This window comes from Leptinotarsa decemlineata, unplaced genomic scaffold, assembly GCF_025532065.1.
Source record: "Leptinotarsa decemlineata unplaced genomic scaffold, Ldec_3_MD MMD2_tig00026354_RagTag_RagTag, whole genome shotgun sequence".
NCBI classification, from domain to species: domain Eukaryota; kingdom Metazoa; phylum Arthropoda; class Insecta; order Coleoptera; family Chrysomelidae; genus Leptinotarsa; species Leptinotarsa decemlineata.
The window spans coordinates 283,628-298,680 of NW_027412702.1; positions in this window are offsets into that span (position 1 = coordinate 283,628).

A 15,053-nucleotide genomic window follows, 5' to 3' on the forward strand; every position below is an offset into this window, starting at 1 on the left:
TGACAAACTATGATCAGAATATCCAGTTCTAAAATTATAGATCATTCACGTCAGTTTTGCAATAGTGCCATGGTGAAATTTTCAAGATATTCTTTTCTTGTAGATGTTTTTGTATATATGTATGAATATATTTGCCAACCGTTAAATCACTTGCCATTTTAAATATTACTGGGTTATCTAGAGTATGGACTTTATTTTTGTATATTTTTTACAGTATTATTCTTTTTACAGTATTTATTCTATTGAAGTAAATAAGTACGCTTTGTATTTTCATTTACAACGAATCGTATCTGTTTTTAACTTTCACATTTAAATTTCACAAATGGATTTGTTAATTTTGTTCTTTACTTTGAGTGGATATTTTCCAGTTGATAACGTTTTTTTAAACGTTTCATCTGGCCTGACTTAATTTCTTTACATTCCTTATTTTCGGTTGTATGTTATACATTTACTCTACCTAATTGTTTGTTCCTATGCAACGTACTTATAAACCAGCTTCTCTAAGTTTTTTTTGCCAGTATTTCTCTGAAAGCTCTATTTGTGTAGAATAGAAAAAATATTTTATTTTCTGGATGTCTCACAAAAAATGTTGTTTTTAATATATGATGAAGCATGGTAATTTTCAAAAACAATTTTAATTGTAAATAGGCAGTTCTTATCTTTTTGGAAATTGCTATGTCAGAATATTACCTTGTATTATATAATTGTAAAATATAAACAAATGATATGCATTCCTTGTAGGCTTTTATTTATTTGACCCATTTATCTAATCCATCCATAAGTTTTGAATGTTGCTAATTTTATAAAACAGTAATTATTCATTTTTCACAACTAACAGTTATTTGATTTGATCAAGAGAACATCAGATGGAAGAAGTATAAATTAACCACAATGGAGACGCTTATGCAGATTACTCTCAAGCCCACTCAAAATACACATTGATTTTGTGTTTGTTTTTCACCTATATGTTTATTAGTAGGAGATTATGGTACTCTCCACTGAAATTGTTGACATGTAGAGTGGTGTTTGTTAGGTTTGCAGTTCTGTGGATGAATTTGACAGATAGGAGGAGAGAATTCACTCACGCCTTTCGACAGAGTTAAACAAAAAAAAATCCGGAAAAAAGATGATTTCCATCTGAGTGAGAACAAACTATTACCACTTTTACATGGCATCTTAAAGGAGGGTTTCTAACAACCGATGTTACTAAAACTATTGTTATTGCTTGTGTAAAAACCGTTTTCATCCAACTTTATCAAACTGATTCAATAACACAACAGAAAAAAAAGTAACGTCATAAAACAGGATCTTTTTTGAGGTGTGTACTTATTGACGAAAAAATTTCTTTCAATATAAGAAAGTGATTTTTTTCAAATGGCTTCAACACACAAAGGAGTCATATGGAATGAATATGTATGTGACCTCACTGCCTAATTTTCTTAAATGAAGGCAAATTGTAACTATTGATTAAATATTTTCGAATGAACCTATGCATGAAAATGGCTACTTGAAAACTACCAAACATATTCAGACACGTTTCAAAACATTAAGAATTATATTTATAATCGATAAAGAATATTTTATTTCAAGAAAGTAAAATAACTTACATCAATTTCACTCACCGAATATATAGCTTCCTCAATACAAATCTAAAAAAATTTGATTGTTGTCATGAAACGTATTTCCTCAACTTTCCACTTCAGGAAAATTAAGAAAATTCATTGGGCATCTCATGTGCTAAAGGCAAGGACAGATTTTATAGAGGTAGATGTTGTATAACAACGGATGTTATATGCTCGAGTAAAAAACAAATTATATTCTATGGATTCCAACTCCATGTCAGAAGCCAGACAATTTTGCATCGGGCATGTCTGGTTGATCTTAGTACAGTCCTGGAAAGATTAATAAAGTATTTCTTATAACCAAAATGGATTCGAAGAAATAACTGGATCTATGAAAAGATAGTGGGCAATATTCGTTGAGTTGGATCTCATTCAGTCATTACTATAGATGAATCTGAAAGACGAAATTTTAATCAGTAGATACCTGAAAATAAAGGAAGTTATGAGGATAGTATCATAACTAACAAAGATAACACTGAATATATTTCTCATAGCTTCATCTCGATGCCCTTTTTATTTCTCAAATATGTTCAGTAAGATAACCTGCTTAGAGTGGGAACGTCGAACTTTCGAGAACAACCTCTCCATTGTTAGTTAATTTACCACCAAGCCATTCATTCAAGTTTGGAAAATGAGAATCAGGATAGATGAATTCGCAAGTAGGGGTTGTAAGGAAATAATTGAAGTTCATTTATTCTGATAATGTGTGAACTAGTGCATTAAGCTGAAGAAACAACACTCTCTTTTCGCCGAAGGTCTTTCGTTTTTTTCAAACCACTTACACTAGAACCTTGCAACTATTTTCCTCCTTTAAAGCCATACCATGTTCTGAAACATTCCTTCATTCTGAAATGAACAAAAAAATGATCATTAAGTTGTCAATTTGTTCATTACAATTTTAACTTCCACTACCTACATCCTAATATATATTTCTGAAACTTAATAGGCAGTGAATCTTGATCTGTTTTTGTACAACTCTGCACATGAGCTGGTGAGTAGAGATATTTCTTGCCACAGAATATCCAATATAGCACATTTTCACATAAGGGCATATCAAAAAACATATAGTCTTGAATACGATACGCCACTGACCATTCTGGTATTTCCGGAAAAAGAGCTGCTTACTTTGGCTGGTACAAAACCTACCTCATAGTTGAAATATGTTGCCTGACCATTTCATAGGAATCACATAGACACTGCCATGGGCTTATGGCGAGAAATTTATTCACTATTTGTTGATGTGCTAATAATGTGAATAAACAGCCAAACCACATAATTCACCTAGTAGGTAGGAGTCAAGAGTCATGGTATGTCTACACTCCCTAATGGAAGGAGCTTGGCTCGATGTAAGATCTGATAACTTTTTTCTAGTTGAAGTAAATTATCTAGCTGTACCCACTCTCCCACCCTAATATGGGAGGTCTAGGAAAGACTTTGGGAATAATTTTTTTTTATATTTCAAGGAACAGAGAAAAAAGTACAGATTTCTCAGTTTTTTGTTGACTGTGCTAATCCTGACAACCAAACTTCAGATTCCTATAACTTCAGGAAGTAACTTAAGTATTATTATGGCAATCAGTAAGTGAGGGAATGAGTGAGAAAATCTGGATTTTCTAAATATGAATAAAATTAAAAGTATAATAACTATACATTCGACACTTGGTATGGTACTCGACAACATCATGTCCTAAGAATTTTTACTTTCTTGGATTATCTCAAGAAAGAATGGGGTTTGGAAAATACGATGAAACGCTTCGAGAAAAGGTAGATAGTGCATTGTTGGTCTTAGAGGGAGAATGGTAGGGGGCAGCATACATGCAGCAAATTAATACCTCTCCACAAACAATGGATTTATTGAATTGGTCATATGAGCTCCACTACCTAATTGTTATAATTTGAATATTTCAAGTACCTACTGCTCTGAAGTTTGTAATGGTTACTGAGAAGAATATACAGGAGGATTTTTCAATAATGATAAAATTCTGGCTTCAGAGATTCTGTATAAAATACCAGTAGATATACATTGGAAATGAAGTATTGGTGGATACTTCATTTCCAATGGAGTGTAGTTTAAACACAACCTAGCAGGTTAACTCAATATTAGCAGAAATTTATACATGATAGAGGTACAGAATGAAAGTGAATGACCGATAAGTGAACATTATATACTCGAAATTAAGAAAGCTTTAGAAGGATAGTCGATTACCTAACAAAAAATGTCACCTAAAACATATTGAGTATAAATAATGAGCTATAATTGCAATGTCTTCCATTTGGAAGATGGTTTTACTTCAGCTTCTGGTGATGTCTGGAGTTTGGACCTAGTGCATAAACTCACATTAGATTTATGCCAGGTATTCAAAAATGTAAAAATAACAGGGTGTTACAGTTAATTGGGGAAGCTGGTACCAACTTCCGGTGAAACCAGAAGTGATGGAAATGCCATTACTTTAAAATATATATATATATATATATATATATATATATATATATATATATATATATATATATATATTATATATATATATATATATATATATATATATATATATATATATATATATATGTACAGGGCTATTGAAATTCGTTTCTGTACATGGGGATCTCGTAAACGATAAGAGATAGAGTATCGGCTAGATTGTGGCAAAGTTGTGTATTTTAGAGACCTATTCAATGATGTAAAGAAATCGAATATAGCTCTTTTGGTTCTGGAGATATACAGGAAAAACCAAAAAATCCCAAATTATTTTTTTGCCTATATCTTCTTTATTCGCAGACATATTGAAAGTCTGTCCACATTTTGCTATTGGCACTTGATGTGGGCTCTTAAAATATATTCATGAATCTTTTATACAGAGTGCTATCTGACTTGAGCCACCTACATCTTTGAATTTTTAAATACGGACCTGTATTTTTTGTTGTAATTTTTGGATCGTAGATGTTCACTTCATACTGAGATATTAATTTCAATCTTATATTTCGGAATGTTTCGGTAATATTCGATTATAATTGTGTGAATTATTCCCTTTTAAATTACGGCTCTGGAAATTCGTTGACCGAGTTGAATAAAAACATAATAGCAACTTTCACGTCTGCCTATGTATCGTAGAGTTTTCCGAAATTTTTTTTTTCATTTTTAGGTACCTATTCATACTTTTTCCATTGCTCTGGGCGTTTTCTACAATGAATTTCGATTAAGAAAACCTTTTATGATTATTTTAAACATATCTACATCAAAAATATATTATATGTGTTTTAATAAGCAGAAAAAGAAATGATAGCAATAATAACATCCGAAACGAAGACTATAAGTGTAATAAACATTGAAATGAAGTAACTTATATAGGTACCCAAAAAAATTATTGGCACAATAAATGTTCGAATTGGAGTCCTTCCATGTGGAAGTCATCATATTACATATCTGTCGTTACATTCTGTAGACTCGAATTTTTTTGATTATTTATTGCTTTAATTTTATTGAATATTCATTTCGATTATAGTTGACAGGGGCACATTGATGCAAGTGCTGCTGGGGCACATTGATACGTATCAATGTGCCCCAATATTTTGTTGAATGTATGTTTATGTAAGAATAACATATTTCATTTCTTTATAGAAAAATGGTTTGAACATTTAAACGCAAAACAGAAAGAACTTTCATCGATGAAGTTTCTGTGGCTTCTGCGATATCTGACGTGTTGGAAGGAAAATTATCAATAAGAAAAGCAGCCGATAAATATAATTTGAAACCTGCAACTCTACAGCATAGAATTGAAAAAAAGAAGAATAAAGACAGCGAAGGCGTGAGTTTTTCATCTAAGTATACCTCCCAGCAAGTATTTACAATCGAAGAAGACCAACTGAATGCGTATATAATAAAATCCAATAAAATGCATCATAGGCTTACATTAACTAAAGTACGGCAGCTTGCTTATGAATACGCTAAAATATTGAATCTTGGGATGTGAATAAAAGTGCTGACTTAGACTGGACATATGGTTTTCGTAAGAGAAACAAAAACATTAGTTTAAGGAAACCCGAAACCACAAGTGCTGATCATTTTCATTCAATAAGAGTGCCGTTGAAATCTTTTTTAATAATTAAAAAGATGTTCTCACAAGATTTAATTTTACAGCTGACCGCATTATTAATTTCGATGAAACCGGAATTACAACGGTTATGGATACTCCAAAGATACTGGCAGAAAAAACTCAACGTCAAATCGGCCAAATTGTTTCTGCAGAGAGAGGCGAGTTGGTGACATTTGGAGGAATCATTACTGGAACTGGCAATAGTATTTCACCTGTATATGTATTTCCCAGGGTTCATTATAGAAGCCATTTTTTAAATGATGCTCCTGAAGGGTCTTCAGGCTTATCGTCTAGATCTGGTTGGATAAATAGCGAATTATTCATAGAGGTTCTCAAACATATCCAAAGATATACACAAATAGCACGAAGGAAAGACCGATTCTTCTAATTTGTGACAATCATGAGTCACATATTTCAGTTGAAGCAATTAATTATTCACGTGAAAATGGAATTGTTTACTTATCATTTCCTCCATACATATCTCACAAACTCCAACCTCTTGATGTCGGTGTTTTCGGTCCGTTTGAAGCAAAACTCAAGGTAGCCTTCAATGACTGGCACATTAATCACCCTGGAAAAGCTTCAACTATTTATGGTATTCCAAGTCTTTCTAAATTGGCTTTTTTTGAATTTTTCAACGCGAAAACTATGAGCGCATTTGCTAAGACTGTAATCGTGTCATTCAATAGATTGGTATTTTCTGAAGAAGATTTTTCTGCTTATGATGTTTATAGCAACCAAAAATCACAAAATGATCCTACAAATGACGATAGAGAGCGAGCAATGTGTTACACCACCTCCAAGTAGAGAGTCACCAAACATCATGAATGATGTTGAGTTACATAATATGTCTTCCACATCAAGAGCTTTTGATGGAATCAATGAAACACTCACAACCAAGCCATGCATAACTCCTGAAGTTGTATGGCCTTATCCAAAAATTTACCGAAACTTTCCAACCAGAAAAGGAAAGGGAAAGGGGAAGGGTGTAAATCGTGAATTTACACAGATACTCCAGAAAAGCAAAGAATAGAAGAACTGCAAAGAACTAAGGATGACGCAAATCAAAAAAAACAACGAAAACGCGAAAAAGATCTTAAAACTGCTCAAAATTTGCTAGGCATAACTGTTAATCCCAACAAGAAACCAACTAAAAGGACAAGGGCTATATCTATGGAATCCGACTCTTCTGCTGATATTTCTTTTTCTTTATAGGAATCAATCGATTCTGAAGGATCTACCATGGAATCATCTAATGATGATGTTATTAATACTGCCCCACCTGCAGGAAATGATCTTAATAATGATTATAACAAAGGTAATTAATGTAGGAAAGAAGTAACCTCATCAGCATTTTGTTGGAAAAATAGTGTCAAGATACCCCGATAGCCAGAACGACTTTCTAGTCACTTTTTTGAAACTCAAACCGACTGGAACTGTTGTGTTTCCTGATATAAAAGACGAAGCTTCGGTTAATATTTCTGATATTCTGCTGAAGTTACCAGATCCTATAGTTAAAACAGGAACTAGAAGAACATCTTCTCTATTCAATTTTAAGATGAATTTGTCACCTTACAACATTTCAATGTAAGCTAATTCACTTCATAGAAACTAATGATGACTGATTAGGTCAATAAAAGAATGATTGAGTATTTTTCATGGCTTAGCTTGTTGTTTGGATTTACTTGTTCTATTTTTATTCAAAAAGCGCAAAAAGCATTCATTTCAATTAGTACTAGAATAAACTTAAGTACATATAATATACCAAAAAGTAAAAAAATAAGTAATTGATAAATGAATGTCATAAAAATCAATGAAAGTTGTTTAATTTATAGAAATGTTTTTATGAATGAAAGTGCCCCAGTATATGTATCAATGTACCCCACATGTGGGGTACATTGATACAAATTTCATGTTTTAGTAAATAGGCTCTAAAGGCTCTAATATTTTTTGTGATTGAATATAACGACTAATTTGACTTCGAAATGTTGTTTGAATATATATATATTGAATACATTATTATTCTTAAATCAGATGTTACTGTCAATAGGTCTTCTTTTATTGGATCTAAGTAAAAATTGTATCAAGGTGCCCCAACTCCCCCTATATATATATATATATATATATATATATATATATATAAATATATACAGTGTGAGTCATTTTTAATGGAAACACCTCCCTAAAATTTGAAGCTGTAAATCGATTTTATTTTTTTTTAATGTCAAGTACTAAAAGGTCTACCTTGGGACAAAATTTGAAATGTTTATTAAAGTTTCAGGGCATACTGCGATATTTTTTCTTAGTCGAAAATCGGGATTTTTTATTAGCGATTTTTTTATTGAAAAAATCACTACGCCACTGGATTCAGAGTGCCTCTAAATAGGGTGACCAAAATTTCATGAGAAAATATTCATTATTAACAAAGTTATGACAACTCAAAAATTCGAAAACTCACACAGCTAACAGTCACAATATTATATCATTTTTTTTATGATTTCAACAATAAAGTGCCGCCAGATGAAAAAAAAAACAAATACCGTAAATATTTTTAATGAAAATAACGGAATTACATTCACAGAATTCAACTAACAATGAAGCAAAAAATATTAATAAACGTAACTAATAACTAATTATTGAAATGTTTCGATTCAGTGCAACAATTAATTCTAACTCGTATTCTAGTAGCCTCTACGTATCCACCACGTATTTCGATACATGTGTCGTAGCGCTTACGAATGTTTCTGATTACGTTCCTTAGTTCTTGAGGGCTAATATCTGCACATACCTGTCGAATTCTTGCACAAAGTTCATTTCTATCTTTCGAGCGGTTTTTGTAAACCTTTTGTGTGAGAAGTCCCCAGAGAAAAAAGTCCAAAACTGTGAGGTCTGGAGATCTGGGTGGCCACTCTATAAAGGGACTACCACGGCCTATCCATCGGTTTGGAAAATGTTCATTAAGCCATTGCCTCACAGCTCTGGCATAATGAACTGAACACCCATCTAACTGGACAATTAAATTTGATCGTTCATTGATTGGCAGCTCGTGAATAGCATCCCAAAAATCTATGTTTAAAAATTCTAGAAACCTCTGCACATTAATGTTTTCCTCAAAAAAGAAAGGACCAATAATTCGTTCGTTCAATATCCCACACCAGACGTTGATTTTTTGGGAATACTGGCTTGTACAGTTCATTACCCAGTTAGGATTATCCGCTGCCCAATAGCGACAATTCTGTGATGACAGTACTCCATTTGAGAAGAGATCAATTTTCTTCTCCTGAGGATGCTAACTTTGTTGGCGAAACGCGCGTCGAGTGCAAAAATATCAGTTTGGTGTTAGGGCAATTGATCTCGAAAAAAGTTATTCGAAATTCCTATTGTTTAAATATTTCCCTTGGGCCCATAAACAATATTCCAGGCGTCTTCCTTCGTTGCCTTCTTGAAGTATGTTTAAAAATTTTGGCTTGAAAGGTTTACTGATTGATTCGGCCGTTACTTGATGAAGATCCATAGTAATTTCACAAACTACACCTGAACGATTTGATCTCCACAAACTTCATTGAAAAAATATATCACAACATGTTTCGCTAAACATTAGCTTTTTCAAGTGATTAATACGACTAATCACTTGAAAAAGCTAATGTTTAGCAAAACATGTTGTGATTAATACGACTAATCACTTGAAAAAGCTAATGTTTAGCGAAACATGTTGTGATATATTTTTTCAATAAAGTTTGTGGAGATCAAATCGTTTAGGTGTAGTTTGTGAAATTGAAAGTTTTAATATTCTTCGCCTTGAGACATCTCCGAATAGTTTTTCGTGGAATATTCATATCTAAAGTGGCATTCCTTATACTTATACTGGCATTAGGATTATTTCCGAAATAATCTAAAATGATTTGATGATTCCTGTTTCGTCTTTGTACAGGATTACTTTTTAACATCATTTTTGATACTGCAGCAGTTTCATTGAATATTTTATTTATTTTATTTACCGTACCGCAGCTAATACTAGGACGATTTGGATGTCTCTCATTAAATACTCTACAAACCTCTCTAGCACTTCCAACGTCATCTCCCGAAAGGCGTACAATTTCAATTTTCTCTCTTACGCTCAATCTTGCAGCCATTACACAAAATAATTCGAAGAACTGTAAGGTGAATATTGTTGACAATAGTACACTTAAATTTTTCACAAGTGTCAAACTGTAGTGTCCATAGCAACTAAGATTTAAATTGAAATATTAGGTCTTAGTTTTAGTTAATTCGCGTGAAAACTTGAATGTAATTCCGTTATTTTCATCAAAAATATTTACGCTATTTATTTTTTTTTCCATCAGGCGGCACTTCATTGTTGAAATCATAAAAAAATATTCTCATGGCTATATCTGTTGATATAGGGTGTTTTTTGTGACTGTTAGCTGTGTGAGTTTTCTAATTTTTGAGTTGTCATAACTTTGTTATTAATGAATATTTTTTCATGAAATTTTGGTCACACCTGTTTAGAGGCACTCTGAATCCAGTGGCGTAATGATTTTTTCAATAGAAAAATCGCTAATAAAAAATCCCGATTTTCGACCAAGAAAAAATATCGTAGTATGCCCTGAAACTTTAATAAACATTTCAAATTCTGTCCCAAGGTAGACCTTTTAGTACTTGACATTTAAAAAAAAATTATAAAAATCGATGTACAACTCCATTCTATTTTTATTCAAAAAGCGCAAAAAGCATTCATTTCAATTAGTACTAGAATAAACTTAAGTACATATAATATACCAAAAAGTAAAAAAATAAGTAATTGATAAATGAATGTCATAAAAATCAATGAAAGTTGTTTAATTTATAGAAATGTTTTTATGAATGAAAGTGCCCCAGTATATGTATCAATGTACCCCACATGTGGGGTACATTGATACAAATTTCATGTTTTAGTAAATAGGCTCTAAAGGCTCTAATATTTTTTGTGGTTGAATCTAACGACTAATTTGACTTCGAAATGTTGTTTGAATATATATATTGAATACATTATTATTCTTAAATCAGATGTTACTGTCAATAGGTCTTCTTTTATTGGATCTAAGTAAAAATTGTATCAAGGTGCCCCAACTACCCCTATATATATATATATATATATATATATATATATATATATATATATATATATATATATATATATATATATATAAATTTTGGTCACACCTATTTAGAGGCACTCTGAATCCAGTGGCGTAATGATTTTTTCAATAAAAAAATCGCTAATCAAAAATCCCGATTTTCGACCAAGAAAAAATATCGTAGTATGCCCTGAAACTTTAATAAACATTTCAAATTTTGTCCCAAGGTAGACCTTTTAGTACTTGACATTTAAAAAAAAATTATAAAAATAAAAATTATAAAATCGATTTACAACTCCAAATTTTAGGGGGGTGTTAAATTTTGTCCGACCTTGATATCTTGTCCCATAACTTTTCTATTAGATATGTTTTTGGCAAAAAATAAAATGGATGCATTATTTGAATATCGGTAATAAAAACATTTGAAGAAATGTCACATAAATCAAGAGGTTCTTCAACCAATTAAGAAGAATTCGTCCTCATCCCGTTCGTGAAAAAGGTGATTCAAATGAATGGAATTTTGAGTGTCTGAAGTTTCATCGTTTGATATGTTTTATACTTAAAAATCCATTAAGATTACAAGAAAAGTCGAACTCAAATAGATAAAATAATTTATTACCATCTTACTACATCTTTGTAATTCTTTGAAATGCCAAATAATGAATAAATGGGAAATAACACTTTACCGCAAGTAGTCAGATTGTTATCGCTTTGTGGTAGATTTATCCATGAAATAATTTTATTACCATTCTCATAGATTCTCAATCAGTGGGTAAAATTAGTAAAGTGAACAAAATTTGATCAACGAAAATGCAGAAAAATAATTTTAACAAAGGTACGTATTTTACTCATCTATGTTTTTTTGGGGGAGATGCACAGACAGTGCAGGAAAATCTGTAAGATGCTCTGAGATTGGTGCCTTTGTGGGAAAAAGCTTTCCTATCCGTGACCAGTCTAGCTGGGGTTACTTTTGCGTTGTCTCTCCTGAGTCGTATGGCCTGCTGGAATTCTCTAAAAAATGCCTTCAAAAGGAATGTGTGCAGTGGAGAATAAAGGGTACAAATACCAGCATCGTATTTACTGCGTTCAAAACAACGGGAATAGCAACTCCAGCACCAACTCGAGCACTGCGACCGTTATCACATCACATTTGATACTGTCTATCGCAGTAGTAGACGAAACGTCAGGCATAAAAACCTGCAGACCACGGCCAAAAAAAAACGGGAAATAGCTTCCACACAGTCACTCCAGTTTATTCCAATTAATGTTCAAACTTTTTACCATTCGCTTTCTGACAATAATGAAGTTTGTTTATAAATTCATTTCTCACATTATAAATTGTTCCTGGAGTATTTTATTTGCAAGCAACTCTTTTTCTATCCACGAGTTCTGAAATGAGCTGCAGTTGTGTATCGTTCTCTTTATAGAGGTCAAATACCCTCAAAACATGTAAAGGCATTACATCAGGTGATCTAGTGGGCTTTTCTGAAGGAACACGCCTGCCTTATGGATAGGACAAATTCAATTTGAGTTTGAGTTCTAAACAGTTACAGCAAGATGAGGTAGCTCTTCATTATGACAGGCTGGTTGGAAAGTGGTTAGATGACAATTATCCAAACCGATGAATGAGCCAACGTGATCTCTAAGAATGACCCATTAGATCTCCTCAGATTTTTTGTGGATATTCGTGAAATCTAAGTATACGTTATACAATCACACTCTCTATTCTAGAGCTCATGGATCAAATGAGAGATGCTCATGAAAAAATTACCCACAAAATTCTACAATATAAGAAATGCATCAGTAAACGAGCTTCATTATTGTCAGAAGTTAACATTTTAATTAATTATTGGAATAAACTGAAACATACATTTTTTCTTGAAATTATGACATCGTTTGTTTGCAGATTATTGTAACAAGTATAAATCTACTAATTACTCAGGGTGGGTTGATTCCATTTCAAAAAAGAAAAATTGTTGGATACAGAATTGAAGTACTCAAAATGTGAGATTTTTGTACGACCTTGATATTTTGTCCATTCAAAAGTTAAGAGGGGAAGTATCCGCACTGTATAAGGATGACCGAATCAAGAGGTGGCAGGTTAAATTTCTCAAAATTGAAATTTATGAAAAGTCAAATAAATATGCAGAACTCCTAATTGAAAAATTGCATTTAAATATTTTTATTTATTTTTTACTCTCACATAGGTATAGGTATGAGTTTATGATGTCACCATTAACTATTGGTCAAAATATTAAAAATATTTACTGAGGCGACACCCTATATTTGCAAACGAGGTGCGTGAATCTATTTCTATTCAAATCGATTACGCTTGTAGGGGCAAGTAAAAACTTATGTTTATGGCTTGATACCGATTGTATAGATTCACAAAACAACTTGTCAGTTAAGTATGTAAGACTTCTGTTAACATTTTGAGGCACTTATGTCCTAATAGACTTTCATTGCCTGAAAACTTGAAACTCAGCCTTTGCGAGTCTCTGATACTCCCAAGACTGGTCTACTACGTTTTTGAAACTTAAAAAGCACCATTTTAAATTGAGCAGTATTTCCTCAAGCGTAAACAAGTTTACGCTTAAGGAAGCCATTGTATAGCGAAACACATGTCGCCGTTTTTGTAAAACCCTTTATAGTGAAAGTCATACAATAAACTGTATTAATTAGTAATGATAATATCAAATTGATTTACATCAAAACACTAGAAATAATAATATTTTGATTTAAATAGGTTGGATAAAGAAAATGGATAGTATTTAAAACGTCATCAGATGATACATATTTTTTATATGCAAAATTTTATAAATTCAAGTTACTGACAAATTAGATTTAATTTTCAAAAAGCTAATTTATCAAATGCAGTAATTTCTTGTTCTTTCTACATTTGTATTTATTTTCAAAATTTTATATTCTGATTATTTTATAGATCTGTAGAAGGTAACCATCCTGAATAAAAAACTATTTCAAATATAAATTGTCCTTCTCAAAATAAAGTATTCCAACAAAATTAGTTTTCACGATATTTCAATTATCTTCACATCATACACAATATATCATTGAAAAATTCATCAATACTCCCAGTCCGACGCCTAATACTATCTTTAACACAATATGTAAAAAATCATTGGCCGCCTCTTTCGATGTTGTTTGTGGCAAGTCACTTTTTTAATGGCTCATTAGTGGCGTCCTCAAGGGGCATAGCGGGTAGAAATATCTCAGTGATTTTGTGGATGAATAGCAGTGCCACTTGCTTGAGACGACTATGTTGCTTTCTTAAATGTACCGACATGTTTGCCGAATATGTTTGCAACACCGAATATACAGTTTTCATTAAAACTTCAACAACACTTGATCGATCCTCAATTTCAGTACACCCATGTATTTGGGATTGAATTCCGTTCAAAATGATGTATGACAAGTACAGTAGTGCCATTAAAAATTATGAAGTAGGAGGTGCTGGGGATGAGGGGGTTGACAACACAATGTATTTGAAAACTTTTAATAAAAAAATAACACTCTATTTAAAAAAATATATTTTTAACTTTTTAGTTCGATGTTCTTTAAAACTTGTTTTTTAGTTTTTTTACACTATATTTATTTTTCATATTTTAGTTTTGTATGCTATAAAAGCGTTTTTTTAGTCTTTTTAAACTATGTTCATTTTATCTAAACTTTGGGATCAATCAGCCGTATTTTGTTTAAAAAAATGACTGTTGATATTTTCCGATTCCGGAGAGGGAGCCTGAAAATCACCTACCAAGCCCAAGGCAGCGGGCGCGCAAAGGAGGGTTACACAAAAGGCAGCAGGTGCATGTGTTGATAAAAAAAATACTTTTTTCAAATGAAGAAATACATGTAAAGTGAATTCGAATTATATCAAGAAGGTTACGTACAGCGCCATCTGCCCGCGAATAGATCAAGCAATAATGTCGATATATCAAGGACATTGTCTTTAGACAATGTCAAGAAGGTTACGTACAGCGCCATCTGCCCGCGAATAGATCAAGCAATAATGTCGATAATTCTGTCAAATACTGAAACCGAGCTTGAGAGTTACAAACAAACATACATACATACATACATATAGGTGAAGCTAATAAAAAGTGTGTAATAAAATATTGACGGGTCTGAGCGATTTTCAATTTTTTTCACGAGTTCGCAGATTAGGGGAGGTGACAAGTTTTAGCTGCCACACACTGTACTATAAT